Source organism: Pygoscelis adeliae, unplaced genomic scaffold (assembly GCF_000699105.1).
Source record: "Pygoscelis adeliae isolate BGI_AS28 unplaced genomic scaffold, ASM69910v1 Scaffold167, whole genome shotgun sequence".
In the NCBI taxonomy this organism is placed as follows: Eukaryota; Metazoa; Chordata; class Aves; order Sphenisciformes; family Spheniscidae; genus Pygoscelis; species Pygoscelis adeliae.
In genome coordinates, this window is record NW_008825428.1 from 8,714,738 (window position 1) to 8,738,749 (window position 24,012).

The following is a 24,012-nucleotide window of genomic DNA, read 5'->3' on the forward strand; positions in this document are numbered from 1 at the left end:
CACTTTATTCCATAAATATGACAACCTATGTGAGCCTTCTTTGAGCTCTCCCGGCTAGGCGGCGTGGCTACATGGTGGTGATCTCCCCTTGAGCTGGGACGCCTCTCAAGGTTGCTTCTCGAGGCAGAGACCTTTTGCCAGCAGCAGATCTTTGGTCGGCGACCAATATCACACATAACCTTGTAGTATGGTAACTTTGATTTTGTTTTGGCAACCTCGATTTGTGACTTGGTAACTTTGATTTGTGTCTTGTTACTTTGATTTGTGTCTTGGTAGTTTTGAATCATTGTTCAAATGATTGTGCCATACAGTAATAGAGTGAACCTTGCCATCGAACTTTGTTAAGTCGCACTTTTACAACATGATATTAAAATCACTTTTGCTAATACCTTTGTCAGTGCTTCTTTAAGTGATCTCAATCACCCATTCATGACAAATTGGTGTAGTTGTCAGGATCCTAAATCAGGATTTGCGACACTGAGAACCTATTCTGAACACAGCTCAGCTCATACCACTTTTTGCGGTTCTCCACCTTAAACACAGAGGGGTTTTTTGCATCAGGTACAAAAAAAATTATGGATTCCACTAAATCCCTTATTGCTATTATTACTAAAAGCATAAATGCATAACAGCAATGCAAATCTGAAAGAGGCATTTATTTGGCTTACTGTGCCTCAGGCCACATTTAAATGCTGAAGAGCAGCATGAAGATCCTGTGAGCATAGATATATTCATCCAGCGGGATGCTCAGATACTGCAGCGATGAGGGTCTTAATACAACTATGGCCCTCTCACATCCTCAGCAAATCCACCCCTGTTCACATAAGTACATAAGTAGAAAGATTGTCAGAATCTGGCTCTGTCTATGGTGGAAAACAGTCTGTGGGGATCATAGGAAAGTGAACATGAGCTTTGCTAAAATAAGATGCAGTTACGCCAGCAACTGAGTCAATATAACTCTTATTATACACAAAATACACATAAAATACTACTTACCAAACGCTTTATTGGTACTAAACTAAGCTCTATTGTAAATGTTGTCAATATGCATTGGTATATTTTCCTTTCCTTGGTGACATTTACTGCATGTAAGGCACTAAAGCTTCATATTTATAAATAAAACACATTCGAGAGTGTATCATAACTATAAAAATATGTAGGGGGTTTATAATTATATAAAAACTTTGATAAGCCATTTAAGTTTGCTATGAACATGAGTACGATAATGCACATGATTTAATCAATACACCTTTCAAAGGAGCCTCATTTGGGAAAATGCAAAAGCCATATCTTGCAGTCAATAATAAATATTTCATTAATTTATCTCTAATTTAACTTTCACTCCCATTGGCAAACCTCTAGTGGTACATACTTTTTTGCTCTTGATTTTATTGCCTTGGTAACATGCAATCATCTCACAGCCCTTTGCTTTCTGATCTATGGTATATTGCCTTGCCTTAGATTAATCTCATAGTCATTATCTCATTTAAGTAGGTAATATTTGACCATCTAATCAGCTTAAAGCAACTTGAGTAGAATAATACAGGCTTACATTTGGCATTCAGAAACATTTCTGAAACAATGAGAAAGTGATTTGAAAAAAACATACAATCTAAATCACTCTCTTTATGCGTGAAAATGCACACTGCTTTTACTGACATAATTAAATTGCCTATGTATCTGACTTTTTAATAATGAAAAAGCAAATCCTAGAGTGTTTAGCTTATTTGCTGTGTTCATTTAAAGCAAAGAATTCAGCAGTACCTATTCAGGCATTTAGTCTTCTTGTAGAATGTAGACAGAATGCAATCAGTGCCATAGCTTTTTAGGGTGGCAGATTTCATAGAAATTCGTTATTTTTCTGCTTTAAGTGCTCCTTTTCAGTGCTTGCATTTGTATATACTAATTACGGTGAAAAGGAAAAGTTCAGTTTATCTTGTCATCCAGCTATAGAAAGTAGTATGTTCAGATTTCAGACTTGTCTAGTTGCAGTTTTTGATAGACAAACAACAAATTTTTTCAAGGCTTTAATATGTTTTCTGGGCAGATAGTAAAGGCTTCTAGGTGCTCTTGGAAATCAAATTTAGACCTTGCAAGTTAATAACTACTGATCCTGATGCCAGGTTTTGGACTGGCAGGTAAGAGTTGCTGCTTGTTTGGTGGCTATTACTGCATTTGCACCTCGGGACAACGTGGATGCTGCCCACCTAGAAGATAAAATTCTTCAGAAACCTGAATGGAAATAAAAGTAGAATTGTAAGGAAAATGAATATAGCATCAAATAGGGTCTCATAAGATTTGTCTACAAATGGGACATGGGACACTAACAATTTAAGTCCAAATTAATTTTTAAAGCAGATTAGCAGCATGAAAAGAATTCCCAAAGTGAATGTTACCTCTGCAAGCTGGTTTTCCTCCCTGTGTCTCACAGTGAAGCAATGCTATAGGTTAGATGTGTCATCAGTGATCTAAATTGAATTGACACTGATGTTTACCCGTAAATGCTTAGCTACTTGCTTTTGTCTGTAAAAAGACCTTTGCCTTGCTTAGACTGAAGGTTAGATAACATGCATTTGTTAAGACATCTGCTCAGTTCTTTATATGTAATCTGTTCTCTATGAAGCTTCATTTCTCATTCCCAGCACGTTATCCAGCCTCAACTTCTTTGGATGCTTGCCTCATTCACTAGAGGCTATCCTTCTCCAAAAATATGTCAGTAGTTTTCCACATTGCATCCTACTGCTTTCTCGCATTCTTAGTTTATTTTAAAATTAACAAAAATTCAGGAATTTTAAAAATTTCTATACTAGGTATTTATTTTGACATAATCAAAGTTTTGACAGGCATGCAAATTTGGTCCTATCTGCCTAAATCCTGAGTGGAAGAACTAGTACTACAAAAACAAAACCCTGTCCTTCTTCAGCTGCAATTTCCAGCACTTTTGCAAGGCCCTCAGCAAATGTGTGTAGTAGCAGTGCAGTAAACCATGAATCCCTCTCATAGTCCTCTAGCTCTCTAAGGAAAAGTATGACTCACATTTACCTAGTATTCAGTATTGTAATATGGGCAATTGTCAGGGTTTCTTTTGCTTTTAACAGTCTGGGTATTCTAGCACAGAGGTAAAAAGATCCATATTGCTTTTTATGACAGAGTTTCAGATACTCAACATTGTGAAATAAGGGACTGCAGTATGACAAGAACTATTTTTATGAAGTATGTATGAAAGTACCCAGCAGTCAAGACATGCTGGACTGAAGATACTCAAGAGTTTCCAAGTTACACAAACTTCACTTGCTGTATGGTCTTTTTTTTTTTTTCCCATGTAGATATTTGCTATTTTAAGCTTACAACAGAAGCTTTCTGAATCTGGAAGTGTAGTGCAGTTCTTCTCAACTCTACTCCTTAAGAAACACTGAGTTCAGTGAATTGGTGGTAGGTCCTACACTGAGACATACCTGCCACTTTGAGAGATAATTTATGACTACTATCAAACAGTAATTTTAGCAGGACTTGTTCTGATACTGCTGTAACATCCATTTGTCATTTAGTTTGTTGATTAGCTATTCGTCCTCTCAAGAGAAGACTACTAGACGTTTTTCTTTGGAAAAGGGGCAAACAAAAATTCCATGCACTAAAACCCTAAAAGGTCCCATGGATTTAATATAGGATACTACAAATTCTAGAATGTCGCTTCAGGAAATACACTACATTTTATATATCTGTGCTTCTGTAACATAATTTCAAAGCCTAGTAGTTGTTAGAAAGATATAATTACTGTTATAACTCATTCAGTTACCCAAATTAGATTGCCTGTGCAATCCAAATATAAAAAAAAAGTCAGAGCATACCCTCCTGAGCAAAGCAAAATTGTAACCTTAATGGAGGAATGTTTGATTATCTGATTTTACAGCTGTTTCTGTCTGTGGTAAAGTACATGATTTAAACATGAAAAAGAAGCTGTTTATCTTCAAAGGTAGTACAATCAGTGTTAATTGGCAGGAAAAAACCCCATAGATCTATTCTAGTGGCTTGTCTGCAAAGTGCATTGAAAGAAGAAACTGCAAAAAGGCCTCTGGGCTATAAAATAGAGTAAATAAAGCCTTATACATTTAGAAAATAATAATACGCAAACCACAGGAAAAAATGTGTGAAGAAGAAGATGAAACCTTTTCTCATAGCTAAATATAATAAAAGGAGAGAATTTAGAGAATAAAGTTGCCTTCATAATGGCAAATTACTAATTGTTTTGAGACTCATTGTATTATTTATGCTGCCACAGTGCACTGCCATTAAAATTATGGACCTGTGTTATCTGTGTGGTATACTCAAACCCAAAGTGTTGCAATTTATATGTTGAGTTTCACCACTCGCACACAAGGGTTTTTTAAAAAAAAAAAGCTCTGAAATGCAATAGGTCCCCAAAGTGTCTGGTGACAGTGAAGTGGAGATACTGTTTGTTCCTCTAGATGAGATGCATATATTCAGTGTCATTTTAGTTTTCAGACACTGTAGGGAGGAGGGATCATGGGTTTCTGATTTCTCCTTTCCCACATGGCAGCATTCATCCTCTGGTGATGTCAGGAAAGAACAGAGTTTATACTTCTCTTTGCACTGGAAACTGAAATAAAAGATGTCAGAACATAAGAGGCTGCTAGAGGCATTTTTCACATTCATCCATTCCTGAAGGGAAAGCATTTTGCCAACGGGTAGGCATGTAAAAGACTACTGTCCCTTCACGCTCAGTCTGTGTGTTTTCAGGCTTATCTTTCTGGGCTTGTTTCTTGAGCACTGGTTTTTTATTATTCTTTTTGATCTATCTGACATAGTTTAGTACAAACTTCTACATTGCCACAAAGGTGCCCTCAGTTATCCCTTTTCTTGGAGCCAGCCCTGTTCCTCCTAAACATCCTCTTTGCACAGATACGTACTTTGGGCAGTCTAGTTATGGTTCACATGCCCAGAGCATAAGATCTGGGACATGACATGTAGACTTTGGAATAGGGACCCTGCTATATGGGCTACTTACAGGAGAGATCTGGATGAAAAAATAAAGCACTTACTTAAATTACTTGCTTGTGAAGGAAATGAAGATATCAGTATGATGTCACTTTTATAATGATAATCTGCTGAAGTTTAGCTGTTGGGTATCCCAAACTCTCTCTGTTCTCTTCCTGAATAGCTTGCTTACTTCTTTTGTTCAAGGAGTTCCTGGCTTGGGCCTCTGATCTTGAGGGTTTGGCAAGCTTCAGATACTTATGTTTGTCAGCTTCTGTAAAATTGGAAGCCAAGTTCTGCTTGGAGCTGAAACACTCAGGACATAGACTTCTGATGCCAGACAGCCAGGAACCCAAGGGCAGACTGCACAGAAAGTCTTTAAGGTGCTGGTAGTCTTGGGGTCCCAAATGCAATTTGCTACCCTTGATCTGCCCCTCTTTGGAAGGAGACAACTTGAAAGCCTGTAAATTCCCAAGAATGGATTAGTCTGCCTCCTGAAGTTATTTTAAAATAACAGACCCAATCTGGGAACCTGGATAGCGCGTGGCAGGATGATAAAAACTTAAGATATTCTCTGATGGAAGCCTGCTTGTGACTTAGCAAAAGTTTGCCAAAACTTCATGTTCCCATCAAAAGGTCATTGCTGGTATATCTTAATTGTATGGAAAAAAAATCTTTTACTGGAAAGTTCTCAAATGTCTTGATTAAAGATACTTAACCCATATTAACTGCTCTCTGGGGTTTCAGTCCAAATTGAGTTAAAAATACATGAAAAGCCAGGCTATTGCCATAAACGTATTAGGGCTAAGAAGTAAATACAAATGTTCAGAGTTCATCATTTGAAAGTGGAATTTTACATCGATGCTCAAAATCATCATTTTTATTTGATAGCATGGATTCACTTAATGGAGCATAATGAGGAAGATAGATTAATGCCTCCTGATTTCTAACCTCTTGTTCCATTCATTATCCTCCTTTGATTTCCACTACATATAACGATGCCCCCACTTCCAGATGTTTCTTTATTAAATTCCTTCCCGGAGAGAGAAAAAACACAAGTCATCCCAAATGCTGAAAGTTCTCAACTCATTATCACATTTTACATATCATACAGACATACTGACAATGTTAATTAGTGAGAAAGGCTTGATTGTTCTTTAATTACTCTGCCAAGAGCTGGTACAAAATACAAAGCCACAAATTATATGACATATTATAAGTGGATTGCTTTTAATGATATCGTCATGTACCAACATGCATGTTTCATTACTAAGCTTTAGTTATTAGCATTTTAACGTGGCCATTAGTAATAAAAACACTGGGTTATGTACATGAATACGAAAATTATTACTGCAGAATTTTAAAAGACACCTGACACGATGGTGTAGTTTCATGTGTTACAAAGTTCCCAATATCAGCGTCAGGACAGGGTGTGCAGATCGTAAAGCTCTTCCTAATTGTCACCCTAACTGTCATGTCATTATGTGTCTTATAAAATAACTCCTTATTGAAAAATACGCAGTCTGTAGAACAGAGTATACTCCTCAGAACATGCCTTGTTGGGTAAAGGGTCAAATCTCTCTTATTTTTTGTGGCCCTGAAGATCTGGCTTTCTGAAAACTAGTGTTCGGCTTTGGGGAGGATTCCTCTTGCAGTTATATTTCTCCCGCACCTGTAGGTTTAAGGCTGAGATGAGAGTCGGATGCAAGTCCCTGACTTTCTGCATGCTCTGATAGCAGGTTATTATGCATCAAATGAAAACAGTAAGCTCCCCAAGCTGTCTTTCCGATCAAAGATTAAGCACCCTTTGACTGAAACAAGTCTCATTCCCTTTTACATTGAATACGTTTTTAGAGCAGTGCTATACTACCTTGAGTAAAATGACTATTGTTACTGACTGATAATAAGACAATGCTAGTTTAATTTATTATATTTGTTTGTTTATTACTGTCATATTATGAAGATGACATTTATGTATCAGCTTTGATTTGAGCAAATAACTTTGACATTCAGAAACAAAAGGTCAATCTCTCAATTTTGCTTTGAGGTTTAAAGTTCTATTATTCAAATATGAACAAACTTTCTTCTCTTTACCTGCACCCTGTTTTGTACTACAGGGTAGGCATAGCTAAAAAGAAAAGAATTCAAAAAGAATTGCATGTATCTGGTGGTGGGACAGTCATATATTTTCTATCATTTGTCCATTCTCCTTTAAAACCAAAAAAGGGAGACAAGACATTTCAATCTGATTTAATAAAGAGGAAAAGCCATCAATACTCATTGTGTAAGTATGAAAACAACTGAGCTCGCCATTTTTTTCTCCAGTTTTATAATACTGTCGTTTCATAGAAGAGTTCTCAGCTGGAATACCTCTTTCTCTATACCTACATTCAAGAGCGCTTTTGTCCTGAATAATTAAAAAGTCTATTGTAATCTCCTTTTCATGATATCTAATGCACTGCAAAAATGTCACATTTCACTTTGCTAAATACAATTAAAAAATCTAGGAGAAGCAGATGGTTTGGCATTTTGAAGAAGGTAGACTGCAGAAGGATGCTGAGTTCATTCACAGGGTTGCCTTGTTCAATTCAAAAAGATGCCTTGTTCATCCCAGTGAGGAGCTGGGAATACTATAGGACTGATGATCTCTGTAGGACAGATGATCTCACTCTTCACAATTAATTATACATGCATAATCACTTTGAGAATCTTCCAAAAGCTGAGACGTTACATTCTTGAAGGAAGGCCAAGGACTTCTGAACTGTAACATAACGCAAGAGAAGAGATTTTGAACAGAGAGATTAGGATAACAGGTGAAAATCAACAAACAGTCTTGGACCAGAATGCCCTTTTAATTTTCCACAGGGAAAATCCTGATCCACTACTGAAAAATTCTGATTTAGAAAATCTGGAACACTGTCTTCTAGAATAAAGGAGAATAACTGAAAGCTTTAAGACAGAGAAACGACTGGTTGTATTTTGAGCCTATTCCTAGGAATTTTAAAACTGAGCTAACTTTTCTTTTTTGCTCACTTGTATTCTGTTCTAGAGAAAAAAATGCGGTGCTTTAGAGGAATGGATACTGTGCAAAGAAGACACTTTGTGAAATCTTTTATGTATATTTAATTAATTGAGGGCTTTATTTTTGCAATCAGAGTGTAGGGATAGAAAGCTGTCGTTCATCTTTGCTTCTGAGCGAGTTTTTCACTCTCAGTATGGCTCACCTTTTCTTTGTAATGGGAAAGACAGCTCGTGGTCCATAGTGCCAAGTGAGAATGAACGCATTAAGAAAACTCTGAAGGTGGCTGCAAGTGCTAATTATTTCCCTTTGTTTCTCTCTGATGGCTGAGGCTATTTATTGCGTGCCAGTGTTGCTTGCCCGTTTTCAGATATTGCCAGCCTTCATAGAAATGATGTGGAAAATGTTTCCATTAGGAACAGGAAACAAATACGTTATGCTAACATAATTTAGTCTTTAATTATTTGCTTATATATTATTTTTCCAAAGCCTCCTGGCTTACAAGAACACAAGTACATGGCACTCATTTAATGATCAGCTTCTCATCTCATAGTTCTGTCAATGACCCTTTCCTGATCTATTAGACATTGTTCAAACTATGCTTTGAAGACAGAAGTGGCAATTTCTTACTTTTTCTGTCACTGGTCTGTCCTTTTCACAAAAAATGAATTTATTTATACAACATTTTGTGAAGTAAAGGATATGATATTTTCCCATTTTACAGATGTGAAACTATTCAGTCAAAAGGATATATTAAAATTGTGGCTGAACAGTTTAACAAATGTGGGGCTTGTCTTCCTTTGTTTTGTAATAAATGTTTTGCGGAAGCCCAAAGCCCAGCTCCTGTATCTTCAGGTGGAGCTGTGCAGGAGAAATATCAAAGCAGAAACACGGACAATTTCACTTTCAAGAGAATTTCAGCCTGAATGCTCGTTTGGTAAAACAGAAGCTACTGGTAACAAATGGAAACATAAGCATTGCCACAAAAGGAAGGCACACAAAATTCAGCTGTTATATGTTGTTTGGTGGTAACCAGCTGGCTAATAGCACAGGTGTGTCAGCTACTCAGTTAGCAGATTTATAGCGCTCAGCTGCAGAATATGCTGATTCTTCTGCATTTAAGTGACACAAGGAGGTAGAGGGAGGGGAAAAAGGGAGCTGAAGGTAAGAAATAAAAGATCAAGGGGTACAAAACTATAGTAAACTAGGCTTTATTAGAGTTGCTATGCTTAGAACAACTTATCCAACTGTGATACAGGGCTGAAATGGTCAGAAGACCCTTGGTCTTGGTTTGGATTGAGAGGCAGTCAGACTGTGGAGATGTTGAGGGCAGGATGATAATATCAGATACTTTACCTAAATGCTTTCTGTCTTCTTTGCCCCATCAGTCTCCCGCTTAACCAATTTTCTTACTTGGAGTTTTGTAATCAGATTTTTCAGTAACCTCATGCATGCTGTGTGCTAACAGGGGCAGTGTGCTATATAAGAACATGGTAACAGAAACTTGAACTGTTCTGTATTATGTGTGCTGTACTTCATGATTATGATAAAGTGAGAAAGTATGTGCATGCCATACTTTCAGTTCTCTATGTAGTGACCAGGTTGGCTTACACATTTACATAGCTTCATATTGTGAAGTTTTTCCTTTCAGTAAGGGGGGACAAAGCTATTTTTCTGTTCACTGAAACATAAATAATCCTATACTTGTCCAAGGACTGAAAGATTTGGATAGTGTGCTATAGGGATTTCATCTCAGGCCATCATTGTGGGAAATCTATGAGATGCTTAAAGTGCTATATCTCAAGGTGACCTGGAAAATGTCTCTATTTGATTTGGAAGCATCACTTCTCTGTTTAATACTTTTAATTTGTGTGTTTATTAACCTCCTGACAGGGCCTTGGCAGCAAAACCTGAAATTTGGTGGGTATTAATACATATGTATTTTTTGAGGGCATCACAATGGCATGATCAGTTGTGGTTATACAAGCTGAAGGTAGTAAAAACAAAACAGATCCAAAAAACATCACAGCCCCAGGAGAGATAAGTGAGATTTGTCCATTTGAGACTGCTGGAAGGAGGCTGCACTGCAGATACTGTGCAGTCATAAATTTGTAATGTGTAGCCATTGTGGCTGGAGGGATAAATATTCAGTACCTGTTATTACCTGATAAAGTCATACATATGTATGGATCCATTTTATGTGGTAATTAGAGAATCTAGTTTTAGCATCTGCTTTTACCTGATAAACCAACTTTATTATTTTAAATAAAGGCAAAACAATAATTCACAAGCTACAGACACCATGAAGATGTGAAACAAAGCTATCAAAGAGGAGGGAGGAAAGAAGGACAATGTTTCAGATCCACATCCCCTGTTAAACATGCGAACAAGAACTATGTGTGCTTGCTTTCTGTATGATTTATTGGAAATAATCTTGCCTGCTTTCAGACTACACTTGTAAACAAACTACATTTAATTTTAAATAAAATAGAACCATGGACAAATCTGGCCATACCAAATATGTCTATTTTGGGGATCAATTCTAAATATGAGTGCTTACCAGGATAGCTGATTTTTATAGCCCACCTCTGACAGAGAATTTGACCAATGTATTTTGATAATCCATTGTCACAATGGTCAGATAACAGCTGACAAATAAATTATAAGAAAAGAGAAGTTAAGAATTGCTGGTTTACATTACAGTCTTAGTCTTGGGCCATAACACGTGCATGCTATTTCACCAAGTGCAAAATATTTGGAGTTCTTAATTTTCCTCCCCAGCAGAGGTGGTGGGAGGAACTGATCTGAGTTTCAGATTGTTTCCTTGACTGCTGATAAGGTGAGAAGCAGTTTTAGAAGGTACTGCCTTTTTCAGAGCTTTTAAACTCCCACTGCATTTTGTCAGCATAAATTATTTTCTGTCTTTTCTAAGTGGCACTTCCTTAAAAAATTCCTCTTTGAGGAATATATCTTAGCAAGGTGGTCCCGTGAAACACAGAAGTATTTTTGTGAGAAAGTGGAGAATGATATATAAAATAGATGAGTATCTTCTGTACTTTTCCAAAGTACAGGAAGGAACCCAGTGATCCCAGAAGTTTTTGGTGGGGTTTGAGTCTATGCTGTGTCTTAATCTTCTTAAGAAAGATGCCCGACTGCTTGTGATGTAGAAAAGCATTCTGGTACCACTGGCATTCATGCAACCCCTTCCTTTGAACTCCTATTTTGGCCGCCACTGTTTTACCCTGCTGCTGCTGCCTTTCTCACAGACCCTCTTACTGAGCAGCAGTTTGCACACATCTCCTCCTGCCTGGTGCCCCTTTCAGTTGCCCTCGTCACACGGCTGATCCACAGCCCTTTGTTCCTGCCAACAGAGCCTGGCAGATGGGCTGTGTGGCGTAAAAGTCTTTGAATGGAAAGGCATGCGGGTTGAGTCTTACGGGAGGGATGGAGTACTTAACTACGCGGCTCATGGGAAATACACCCCACACCTGATATTCATAGGTTAAGGTCAAACCTGTAAGTATCTGTAGAATTAATTTGAACACGACACTCCTACCTTTATTTTTCAAAGGGCTTGGAGTTGCTGGTAGAAATCTGGTATTTCGTAAAGTGTGAAGGCAAATTAGCGATTCCTTCATTCTTTGAAAGAATAAATGTGTTTGCTTATCTGAATAAATTATCTATTCCTTTAAAGCTCCTTCGTAATGCAAATGTGAAGTAAGGATGATAACTTCTTTGCCTTACTGAGTTTTATTCCACAGCAAGGCCATTTTTTACAACATCTGTTCCTCAGCTACGTGGGTCCTTCTGCCATTCTTTCTCCCTACCCTTTTTATGTGGGCAGCCTGAGGAAAAAAGGCCAGAGGAGAGGTGAACATTTCACTGAGCCTTGTCACTGAGCATTTCTCCTCAGTGACAAATCCCTCAGAGTCCATTGCCAGCTGAAATATAATGGTTCTGTCTTGAGGCAACTCAGGATTTCCTTACATTGAGATGGTTATAATTAACTCCCTGATGATCCTGTCACACCAGGTTGGTCTTATGTGAGATCCCTGAAGGCTGTCCCAGCAGCCTGGTGGACGGAGCCAGGCAGACTGGGCAAGCTGCAGCACCCTTCTAATGAGCGGTCACTCAGCCTAAAAGGTGTTGCAATTGAAGTACAAGATGTTACATATTCTTCTTTCTCGGGAATATTTAAAGTATGGTCCTGACAGAATTAGTACTCATCTTGATGCTATGCATGATTTGCATCAATAATAAAAAAATGAATTATAAAGTGATTACTGATAAAACTCATGAAAGAGACAAAAAGACAGAAACAATAATTAAAAGAAGCAGGTGGTTAATGTGAATTTGTGACTGTGTATTTTACTGGAACCAAATACAGGTCGTATATTTAAGGACAAGGAATTCAGCCTGTATCTACAAGTTTAGAGACTCTGTCCATGAAAGCAGTGACTTTGAAACCACCTAGGTTTCACAGAGTGCCTATGTTGATACCTTAGATCAGATGAGGGGTGTGCTTTTGAAACCAGTTTCCCAATCATCCCGTTATCCTTTAGTTTGCTTTGTGGAGCATCCAGTCTGAGAGATCAGGCTGGATATAGTCCAAAGTAATATCTGCTGGAAAAGTGTGCAGTGTGGGCATGCAGCCGCATGAGAGTTCCCTGTGTGACATGATAGCAAAAAGGGTTGATGGGCTCCTTGATGTGTAAACACAGTCTGTAGGATAAGAGATCGTTCTGCAAATAGGTATGGACTTATTTACGGTTATGTGACTAGGATATCGTGCACAGTTCTAGTATCTACAGTTTCAAAGGATTATAAATACGCAATCATAAATTATGAAGCTGATTCAAAAAGATATCTTAGAGCAATAGACATAACCATCTGGATCTGTAAAGCAGTCGGGTTCTTTGTTTTTAAAGTTTGATTGTTATGAATAAGAATCTTCAAGAAGATTATTATGGACTAAGAAGCTTTTTAACATACTTGGCAAAAGGTATGATGTAAACCTATGGTTGGAAGATAGTTTGACAAATTTAAGTTGGTGATATGCATCACTTTTTTTTAATGCTCGGGATTATTAACCTTTGGTACAAGCTTTCTTGGGAAGAGATGAATTTTCCATCTCTTGATGTCCTCAGATCAAGACAGAATGCCTTCCTGGAAGATGTGCTCTAGCTAAGCACAAATTATAAGTCCTGCTGCAGGAAGAACTGTTGATACACAACAGGTTGAACTAAATAATGTCAGACGAATAGTCCTTTCTAGCCCTAAAATCTATGAATCTGTGTTATCAAATTTATATATACCAACCTCTTACACAATTGAAACCTCATTTTGAGCCACTTTATAACCACAAGTTACCTAACACCTATGCTATCAAGTTTCTGCACGCTCTTATTTCTGGAGCTAGTATCTCTCTGTCCCGCACACTCTCAAGGCATATCTTCCAGCCAGTGCATTCATGAAGATAAGGTGTTTGACAAACAAAAGAGCACAATGGTCTTTTGACAGGTGGTGCTGTGATGTAACCTTAATTAATCAAACATACTGCTTGGGATTTTTTCTGAAGAGCCTGGCAAGGGCACTCACTAGCTGGGGGCGGGGGGGAGGGCGCAGAAAACATGGTTAAAAGGAGAGCTGATATTCTTTTCCACAATTGAATTTGTCAATTCATTTTATCTTGGAATGTTTTCAGCACTTAATAACCTTATCAAATTTTAACCTTTTCTGTTAAAATATGCCATAGTTTTTTTTTTCTTTTTGTCGTGCAGAAAACATGGTTAAAAGGAGAGCTGATATTCTTTTCCACAATTGAATTTGTCAATTCATTTTATCTTGGAATGTTTTCAGCACTTAATAACCTTATCAAATTTTAACCTTTTCTGTTAAAATATGCCATAGTTTTTTTTTTCTTTTTGTCTCCCCAGAAGCTTCAGTGTTCCATGTGTCAACACGAGAGGGAGTTGACATTTGAAAGGAAGATAAATGATTATGTTGGGTCAGTAGGGGTTTCATAACACTCTTTTTAGAGAGAGATGCCTTTCTCCTGTCACCATAAAAAAAAAAAAAATCTATTTGATTCTGGCCTCTAAACACTGAAGACTTAGTCTTGGAGACTGGACCATTGGTGAAGGGAACAGGTCAAGGCACTTTCCATTCTTAGATCTAGTTTTGACTGATTTAGAGTAGGTGTTATGAATAGAACTTATCTATAAATAAGGTTTGTTAATATAGGGCCACAAATCTGTAGTTCTCTGTAGATTACTAGACATTAGATAGAAAATAGAGGAGTACAAATGAACCCAAATAGACTGGATTCTCACAACAATAAATAAGAAATAATTTTACTTGAAAAGTTAAACAGTCTATAGCATGAGTAATTGAAGAAAAGCAATTCGGATATGACACAGAAAATCCATATGATGCATGAATATAATATATGCAGTTGGTGAACATATACATAATAATGAAAACAAATAAGAATATATTGTTAAATATTAATATAAATATTTAAATAGTTAAGATTATTTTGAAAACTATTAATAAGTAGTTAACTTATTAGGGCAGAAAAATCTGTATTTAATCTGTGTTTAAAGGAGCTTTTGGAGACTGCAGATAGAAACCCCCGCATGAACACATACTCAGCACTTGGGGACAGCATCCTGGTGCTGAATCCTGATTTTACCATCTTTTATAATGATACAATGATCTTAATCTGTATGAGGTAATCAGATACATTACCATTTTATTTTAATCCAAATGATCTTAGACTTGCAAGTATAGGCTACTTTGTGAGCGATCTCATTTGTCTGATTTTTGCCTGTGGAAAGGTCTCTGTCTCACAGATCCACCTGTCTCTAAGATCTCTGATTTTTCCCTGTTGTCTAACTTCCTAGTCACCTAAGTAAAACTAGGCTGATTTAAGCTGCTTGTGTAGCAGCTTGTGCAGACATGTATATGCTAAATTTCTATCTTTCTTATTCTATCTCCAAGTAGTTATCAAATATTATTTCCAAAATCACCTTATACTAAATAGTACACTTACTACCAACTAAAAGAGTGGTGAGTAAATGATAGCTTTATATGTCTCCTGCAAACTACAAATATTCATAGAATGGACGTAAACCCAACAGTAAATAAAGCCTTTCATGTATAGTTGCAAGTCAATAATATTCACAGAGGGTTTTGATTCATTTTTCTCCATAGTGATAGGTAAATTAAGATATGATATCTTTTCCAAAAAGTTACTTAGAATACAGGGTTTTTTTTGCCTGTGTTGATGGAAGCTCAAAAAATAAAATTCATTGCTGAAGTGCTTTATTAACATTCTTACAGCCCAGTGACATGGTCTGTTGTTTGTGTCCTGCAAATTAATAGCATCAAGGCCAGTTGCCTGGAGACAGCATAAGTAATTTTGTGTTTAGAAATGAAAGGAGCTCTGGGAATTATATGAAAAATATGTTTAATTAAGTAGGGACAAGTAGGGAATTAAATGCATTTAATTTAAGGACAGTTTAGAAGGCGCCTCGCTTTGTTTGTAGCTGGTCCAGAAGCTGCCCCATTAAGTTGAACCTGCTGTCCAATTCCATTCTTATTTTCTCAAATAAATAAATTTTCAGCTCAAAAACAATACAAGTGGGAGTAGATTTGGCCAGGAGATTGAGGCTTATGTTGTTTTTTTTTTTTATTCCAGTTGACTCTATCCAGATTTACTCCATAAGCAAATATGGTTCTCTCCTGACTCAGAGTTACTGTAACTCAAAGAGAACTGCCTTGAGTTGTATAAACTGTGTTGCTATTCACCCAACCCCATGCCAAGTATCTCTATTATAGTCACTTTCCTCACTTCTCGGATGGGTTGCCAGGGAAAAATTCATACAAAGCAGTGCTCTGAGTTGAAAAATAATAGGAGTTTCTTTACATTCTTCTGCATTAAGATATACTTTTGAGCCTATTCTGCATAGTGATACAGCCTGTAGCTGATGAAAGATGCTCTGCACCTATGAAGTTCCTTCTCCTAGGCTGGCCTATGGCCAGCTGAGGGCAGCTCCTCAGGAGCAATGAAGCGAGGGATTTGTGCTCTTCTGAGAGTCAGTGACATCAGTCACCACTGCAGGCATGTGCTTCTCCTTCCCATTGCGCCCTGTCAAAATACCATGGTCAAGCGGACAGCCGAGGTAGCTTTTAGAAAGTTTCATTGCACTGCTTTGTTAATCAAAATTTAAAAAAGGGGTGAAGCTCAAGAGTTATGAAGACGCATCTTAGCATAACAACTGTTATGCTTGTTATGCTTATAGAAACGTGTAGTAAGTCCTGTTAACTACTAAGCTTTTATTTGTTACTTGAAGTATACTGAGCTGCCTAAAACTTTCCTGCTGTTCTATGTCTGATGGTTTTTAGTACATACCAGTGAACAAATGCAGCCCTTATTTCCCAGTTCAGACAAAGAAAACCTCCCTTCTCTTTACAGCATCAAGAATATGGATTTCCTCTTCTTCAGCTTACAAGGACCTAATGACGATTAGAAACAGAGCAGAGAAGTTCAAAGCCCTTGACTTCTTTTTGACTTTCACTTGCAGCTTCAGAAGCAGCAAGCTCAGCAAAGAGTTGCTTTGCCCAGAAAGTGTGGAAAGGTAGCTGAGTGGTCAGTACTGGTTTAACTGCTGGATCATTTCTGAAGGCTGATCTTTTGAAAGGTCTGGATGATGATAATAAGAATGTTCATTTATAAAATGGCTCAATGTTTGAACTGAAGTATCACATCAATGTTTGAGTATGTCAGATATGGACCTTGACCAGTTATGGATAAAGGAGGTGTACGCCTACAGCAATGAAAATATAGTGAACATACCCAATTTTCTGAAGGAGAAATGGACAAAAAGAACAAATACTTCGCAAATATATGTCACATGCTATCTGTTGGTATTATACAGTTGCATGATGAAGAACATGTCTCTGAGTTTTGAGATTTTATGTTTAACTACAGCTCACTTTACCCTTTTGTCTGGGTAATTCCTTTTCATGTAATCTTAAAGTGGCTGAATGATTTATCTTTTAATTTGGGTCTTTACTCACCTGAGCTTGCACACAGTGTCCAGGAGAATGAGAATCTGCAGCTCATTTTGATGGAATTCAGAACTTCAGTAAAGTCTCAAACACAGTTCTTGTTGAGCTTCCAAACTGTGTGCCACAGAATAGATGAGCCTGGAAGCAACTTCTGGAGACTGTCTGGTCCAACCCCTTTGCTCAGAGCAGAGTTACCTAGAGCAGGTTTCTCAGGACTACGTCTAGTCATGTTTTGAATATCTGCAAGGATATGATGGAGACTCCACAATCTCTCTGGACAACCTGTACCAGTGTTTGATCACCCACAAAGTAAAAAGTTTTTTTCTTATGTTTAAATGGAACTGACCTCAGGGCCTTTTCTGCCTAGGTGATTTCCAGCTGGTCAGCTCCCAGCATGTACTGGTGCATGGGGTTATCCCTCAGGTGCAGGACTTTGCCTTTCTCTTTGTTGAACTGCATGAGGTTCCTGTCAGCCCATTACTCCAGCCTGTCCAGGTCCCTCTGATTGGCAACACAACCATCTGGAGTATCCTGCCAATTTTGTATCATCTGGAAATGGAATGAGAAAACCAGTATTTGAGATTTGGAAAAGTCATGCGTTTCACCAGTACAGCATCTGAAACGTATCATGACAGCAAGAGCTGAAATGTGGGGTTGACAGAGTTACGAGCTCTTTTACTATATCTGACCTGTCATACAGCACTTGTAAGAGTCACTGGCACGGTATTTTCAAATTCATAATTTTCTGGCAGTGTTTAGAACTCAAACTTTAAAATGGTGTAAAACCTGTGCACTTTTAAAAGAGCCATAACAAGAAATTAAAATAAGCCCCTTTTGTCAAGTTTACATATAAAGTAAGCAAATTTAATTAACCCTATGATCTTCCCAGTAAATGTTCCCCCAAAATAACTGTAAACTCTTAATTAAAAAGATATGGCTGAGTTAATCACTTTAAATATTTAAATATATCATTAAAGAGAAGGAAAGGTACAGTAGTTGAAGTACTGATTGAGGGGACTTAAATTGAATTCTTTACTGGGTTTCTGACTTTACTGGGTTTTTTTGTGACTTGACATAGGCCTGGTAACAGAGAATTGGCAGAGAAAGCCTGAATCATTCAGTCAGGCTTCCCACAATGAGAAGAACCATATGGTAGACGTCTCATGTAGTAGGGTCCCTAGAATACTCTTTTTACGTGCCCCCACTCACTGCAAACCTCAAACTCATCCCAAAACTGATAGGAAATTCTGGGTCTATAGTAAAAGGTAAAGAACCCCTGGTTATGTTGGTGGTTGTCTCTCCAGCTCTATACTTGTTAGATGCTAATTTAATATGACCTGTATTTGACAAGGCTAGATACAAAGGTCTCTGCAGAAGTGTTGTTACAGTCTTGGTAGACTTGGCAAGATAAGATTTGTAGGAGAAGTATTTTTTTTGTCAGACCAACCAGCATAGCTGGAAAAAGAAACATCAGAAAGCTTCTGTGCGCATGTGCCTTTCTTCCAGCATGAAATAGAAGCAGCAAACTTCAAAGCTATACACAGGCTGAGATATCATTAGATACCTATCAATCAGCCTGACTGAGAGAACAGGTATAGTATCTATGGGATAGATGGAACATTACTAGGGAGAAATGTATTAAGATGATGATCTTTTCATTGCAAGGTAGGTAATTTCATTTACAGACGGTGAAACATCAAGAGGTTAATGCAGAGAGAGATTATGATTTGTCACAAAACCAGCACCTGTATTGGATCCCTGATATTCGGTATCCAAGAGTTATAAATTGCATTTGGAAGAGTTACCTTTGAAGATTTTTTTTTTTTATGTCTCCCTTAAGGTTTAGGACTGAGAGATCAATGGTAAAGTGACTGTTTTGTGTGTTTCCCTTCTGAAAGTTGTACACATGTTAAGCTTGACTACTGTAGCTTTGATTCCAGTTGGGGTCTAGAAAGTAGACCATCTTAAACCTAATTTCCCTGGAAGGCTCCACGCAATAGTATTCATGTGACGTCTAGGAAGAGAGACTTGCAATGGCAGCATCAAGGCAATGACATTCTTTCATTCCCAGTTTTATATACAATAGTCTCCTCCTTGGTCTCTTATCTCAGAACTGCAGTTTCATCTCTTTCCTCCACTGTTTTTAGATGGGAGGATGTAACAAAAGAGGCTGCATTTCACCACAGAGCACAACCTTGCTATTTTTAAATTACAAGAGTATCTCTACAGTGCTACTGTGAAACTTTGAAGGCACCAGTTTTCTAGAAGGGGTTTTGGACTGTGTATACTAGAGGACCTACCTGTGAGGGTGAATCTCTTCAACATTTTCTTATGGTTAATTAGCTGAAAATGTAATGTGATGGCTTGCCATTTTGTGTATTCTGCTTCAAAAGCTTGTCTTTCCCATGCCTTGTCTAGGATACCTAGGCACTTGTATATTTTTACTCATAATCTCTCTGTGATGCAACTTCACATTTACAAAATAATTGTAATGCTTCCTTACCTCACAGGGGCCTGCATGGCTGGATATACTAAATCACTATGAGATTCTCAGAGACAAAGGTCTGTAAACCACGCTGTGAGGAATAAAGAGAACAGCTTGAAATTTTCAAATGGCAGAGAAGTAGAAGCATAATATGTTAGTGTTATTACTGTTGTCTGCCCTACAAAAAGAGAAACCATGCACTTGCCATGTAACGAGCTCTTACTTTGCATTTTAGGAAGTAAAAAAAGAGAAGGGGAAATAAGTAAAATTTGCGTGCAAGAGCACAGTGTACCTTCTCTGTAAGACGTGCATCATGCTGCACATTCCAGCCAGTCATGCCTGAAATCAAGGAGGTACTTTGCAAGCAGAAGCAAAGCAGCGCTTCCTTCTTTTCCTTCTTCAGGGAACTCAGAGGTTCAGGGAGGTGAAAAATCTGACACAGGCTCTAAAGAACAAATCGCTAAGGCCATGGGACATTGCCTGACAGCAGTTTAGACAGGATTATATTAACACAGTGTAAAACACATGAAATACATTCTTTTCTCAATCATGCCTCAAACTTATTCACAGTCCACTAGTTGCTGGCAGGAGTGGATTGCAGAGTGAGGAAGGCAACCTTTTCCTGACAATACAAAAAAGGGAAAAGCTGACTGAAAGAATTTCGGCCTGACACAGCAGAAGAAGGGGTTTTAGGGCAAGGTAATGAATCATCAGTAAATCACTGACGGGTGAAGCTCTTACACAGGTATTCAAACTTGGCAGCTTGCCTAAATGCCACTAGGTTTCATGACGCATAAGTGTGTTTGTGGACTGGACAGAGGCATCTCCTGCAACCATGCTCAGCTGCTCGCTTACCAGTCTGCTGAGACAGAGAAAAAACTCCACTCCCAGATTGGCCTAGGCTGCAGCAAGGAAAAATCCATCCTAAGAATTAAATTTAAGACTTTTAATTTAAAATTTAAAAAAGAATGACATTGTGTTAGATCCTTGCATTGAGAACTCATAACAAAACTAGAAAAAGTCATCCTCGGGTTTTTTATTCATCGTGCCAGAACTTATAAAATGAAAATTGTCTGATCCATGTTGCCAGTATGGCAGAATATAATCCATTCTGCACTGTTCATTGTCTGCTGCTATATGTAATCAGTTTTAAATGCACACGTGTTAGGGTATTCTTATTCCATTTTCTTATTTGTAATAAGGTGATGTTTTTTTAACACTGAAGACTGAACCTGCTGTGAGAACTGTTATCTCAAAGGAACCATCGTGGTGTAAAATGCTTCATCAACTCTCTTCCAGATTAACAGTACTCTGTCGACCATTTGATATAATAACAAAGCATGAACCTTTTTCTGTCTTCTTTTACATCCTGCTTACACGGACTGCAGAAATAATCCAAGCCTAGGAGCAGCTAGCCACTCTTGCAGCACAGAGAATAAACACTCCAGAGTGCCTTCCCTGAACATAAAATTTACTTCCTTTACTATGAATCTTAAAAATCCTAAGGAAACAACATCACCAAGACAGCATATCATGCCCCTCCAAAAAGAAGAAGGAAAAAAAAAAAAGTAGTAAAGAAATGAGACATCTCCTTGAAGTTCTACAGAGTCTATAAGACAATAATAATCCAAACTATGGACAAGCACATGTACCATGTTATTTCTAAATGAAAATGTTTGCATAATTGTATAGATTATGCATTCAGATGGAGATGTATATTTTCATCTATTAATTTTTCATTCATTTAGATTATGACACTGTATCATATTGCAGCTGCTCTCAGCCCATGGCATCCTGATCAAGTAAATGCTGGAATTACAGCATAATCATAAATTTTAAAGGAGACAGAAAATTCCAGGATGTGAAGCTTTTATGTATATGTTTCTGTTCTGCCTTGTTGTAACTTTACGGTCATTACTTGATAGAGAGTGAACCTAAAGAAAAAATTCTGATTTTATGTTCTATTCCTCTAGGTGGTAAATAGCTCTAAGTTAGCACAGGGGATGACACAGAAGGATGCAAAAAGGATGTGAGACTCATTTTGGAGAGGAGGAAAACAAGGCAGAGGTTTTCCAGGGAGCTCTCTGCAATGTCAGCTTCTCCAGTAGCGTCTCCTTTTCTAGGCAGCTTCACCCTCCCTTCTTTCTGCTCTTCCACTTTGTTTAAGCTGCCTGCGCTGCTCAGGCAGTGCTCAAACGTGCACGGCCACCGTGTCAGAGCAGCAGCTCTCCAAACGTTAGCTCCCCTCGTGCTCCACATCATGGCTGGCCCCAGCACCTGCTGGGTTAGTAAGGTTGAGAGTTTTGGATGGAGCAGCAGTGGGTTTTGGATTTCATACTGTCCTACTGCTGTTCACTGTGCTGGGCTGTGTGTTGATAAGAATGTAGCGATTAAATTAAATGACTAGTGTCATTTAATTTTGGTTCATTGTATTTGTTTACAGTTATCAAATTCTACAACAATATTTTTTCTTTCCAAACTTAGCTTCTGATTAGCTTCATCATTATTCATTAGCTGCATGATTAGCAGAGAGTTTCTTTCACAGTTGTCAAGGAAATGCTTATCGGATTTCATTTTTTGTTTTGCTGTTTCTTGGTGGTATTCTCAAAGCAAAGATTTAGAGTGTGCATTCAGGTATTAAACTACAGTTTATCTGTAATAGTATAGTGCTGCCTTTTTGTCATGACTTCAGTTTGTGTACCTTATTACTGAGTAAATTCAAGACAGGGATTCATTAAATGAACATCTCTCTCAGTCACATCGTGTGAACTAGGTACCTGAAATCATGCTTGTATTTTTCTATTGTCTTCATAGTTTTCTATATCTCATTTTCCTTGTCTCTCCATTTTAAAGAGAAGAGGCCTAGTTTCACTGGTCTTTCTGTATAACTGTATTCCCCAGATTTATGCCTCATTCAGTGTTCTTTTTACTTTCCTTTCTCCATCCCCATAATATCAATTTTATATCAAGGTGACCTTAATTGAGCTTAGTATTATAATGTGGTGGTAGTGTAGGACCACCAGGCATCACATTTATTATCCACTAACAATTTTTCTCCGAAAATTCTGCTTGCCACCAGGAAAAGAACGATGGAACTATCCAAGATGCATATTCGTTCACATACTGATGCTGGTCTCAAGGCATTTATTATTTCTTTTTTTTAGTCCATGCCTCTAGATTCTGCAGTTCATAACTCATCATCATTGAAGTGTAAGAAGTTAGGTGAAATTTAATTGCACAAAATTTCAAAGATGCAAATTGGTCAGGGAAGGGGAGACCATGTTAAATCTATTAAGTTTTGAAAAGCATCTGATGCTGTCATTGAAAAGGCTCCAGAGGCAACAGCATTCAGTGTGTGATGAAGTTCCTCAGAATCAATTTTGCACAGTCTCCTCATGAACTGACAAAAGCATCTATATATCTGTATTTGCAAGTGGGGCAGCGAAAGGCACTCAGTGTGCTAATGACATTAAGCCTCTAATTCCCACGCTACTCTCTCAAGCAATGTGTGAAACATTATGTTTATCTGCAGCTTTAATTTAAAGGCAGAAGTAAGTTTAAACCACTCAATAAATGTGCCAGCAATGCTGTGTTTTCCCACTGGTAGCTACTGGGTAACTGTGAAAGCCTCTCACTTCAGGCAAGCTGGTTTGTCCGCATCTTAAATGGAAGCGGAGCAAACCAGTGATTTTTCCAGTGCCGTGGCTTTTTTTTTTTTTTTGGTCAGAAAAGGATGACTTGGAGTATATCAATCTCAATGAAAGCTTAATCAGGCTGAGGAGGGAGGGAGTGCCCCACACCAGACTGACAAAGCACTTCTCTAGCAATGGGATGCAAGGGAGTCTCATGTTTGGTCCCAGCTACTTGGCCTAATTCGAGGGGGAGAGGAGGGAAGGAAAGGGTGCTGCTGTTCTCTGAGATAAAATTTGAATGCTTGCAGGAAGGAGGATTGCTCGAGATCTCTGAAAGTACTTTCTCTTATCTCCAGATGATACTGTAGTAACCTTAGCAATAGTGACTGTGAGCTGTAAGGAGTAGCACTAGGCCTGAAGGAAGTAATCAGATATCCAGATGGTTAATAAAGAAAAAATAACCAGACAAATTAGTCTAGGAAAGAACCTCTTTGGCCTGAGACAATGTGATAGCTTTAAAGTTTGATGTGTGGTAAGTAATAAGTTAATAAATGAAAGTGGAAAGCTTTGTGTGAACAGAAATTGCTCTCATCTGTGCAGTGTGTGCTCATTTAATAATGTATTGTAATGTGTCTTTAAGATTATTTTTTTAAGAGGATAATTAAAAAAATTGCAGACCTAGAGATACTCTGCTCCTCCTTTAAAGGGTCTGCACTTATCTGACTTGTCATATAGATTTCAATAAAAGATTTTTGCAAGTAGGTGCTGCAGGAATATGTTGCATTAGCGTAAGCTCACCCCCTTTG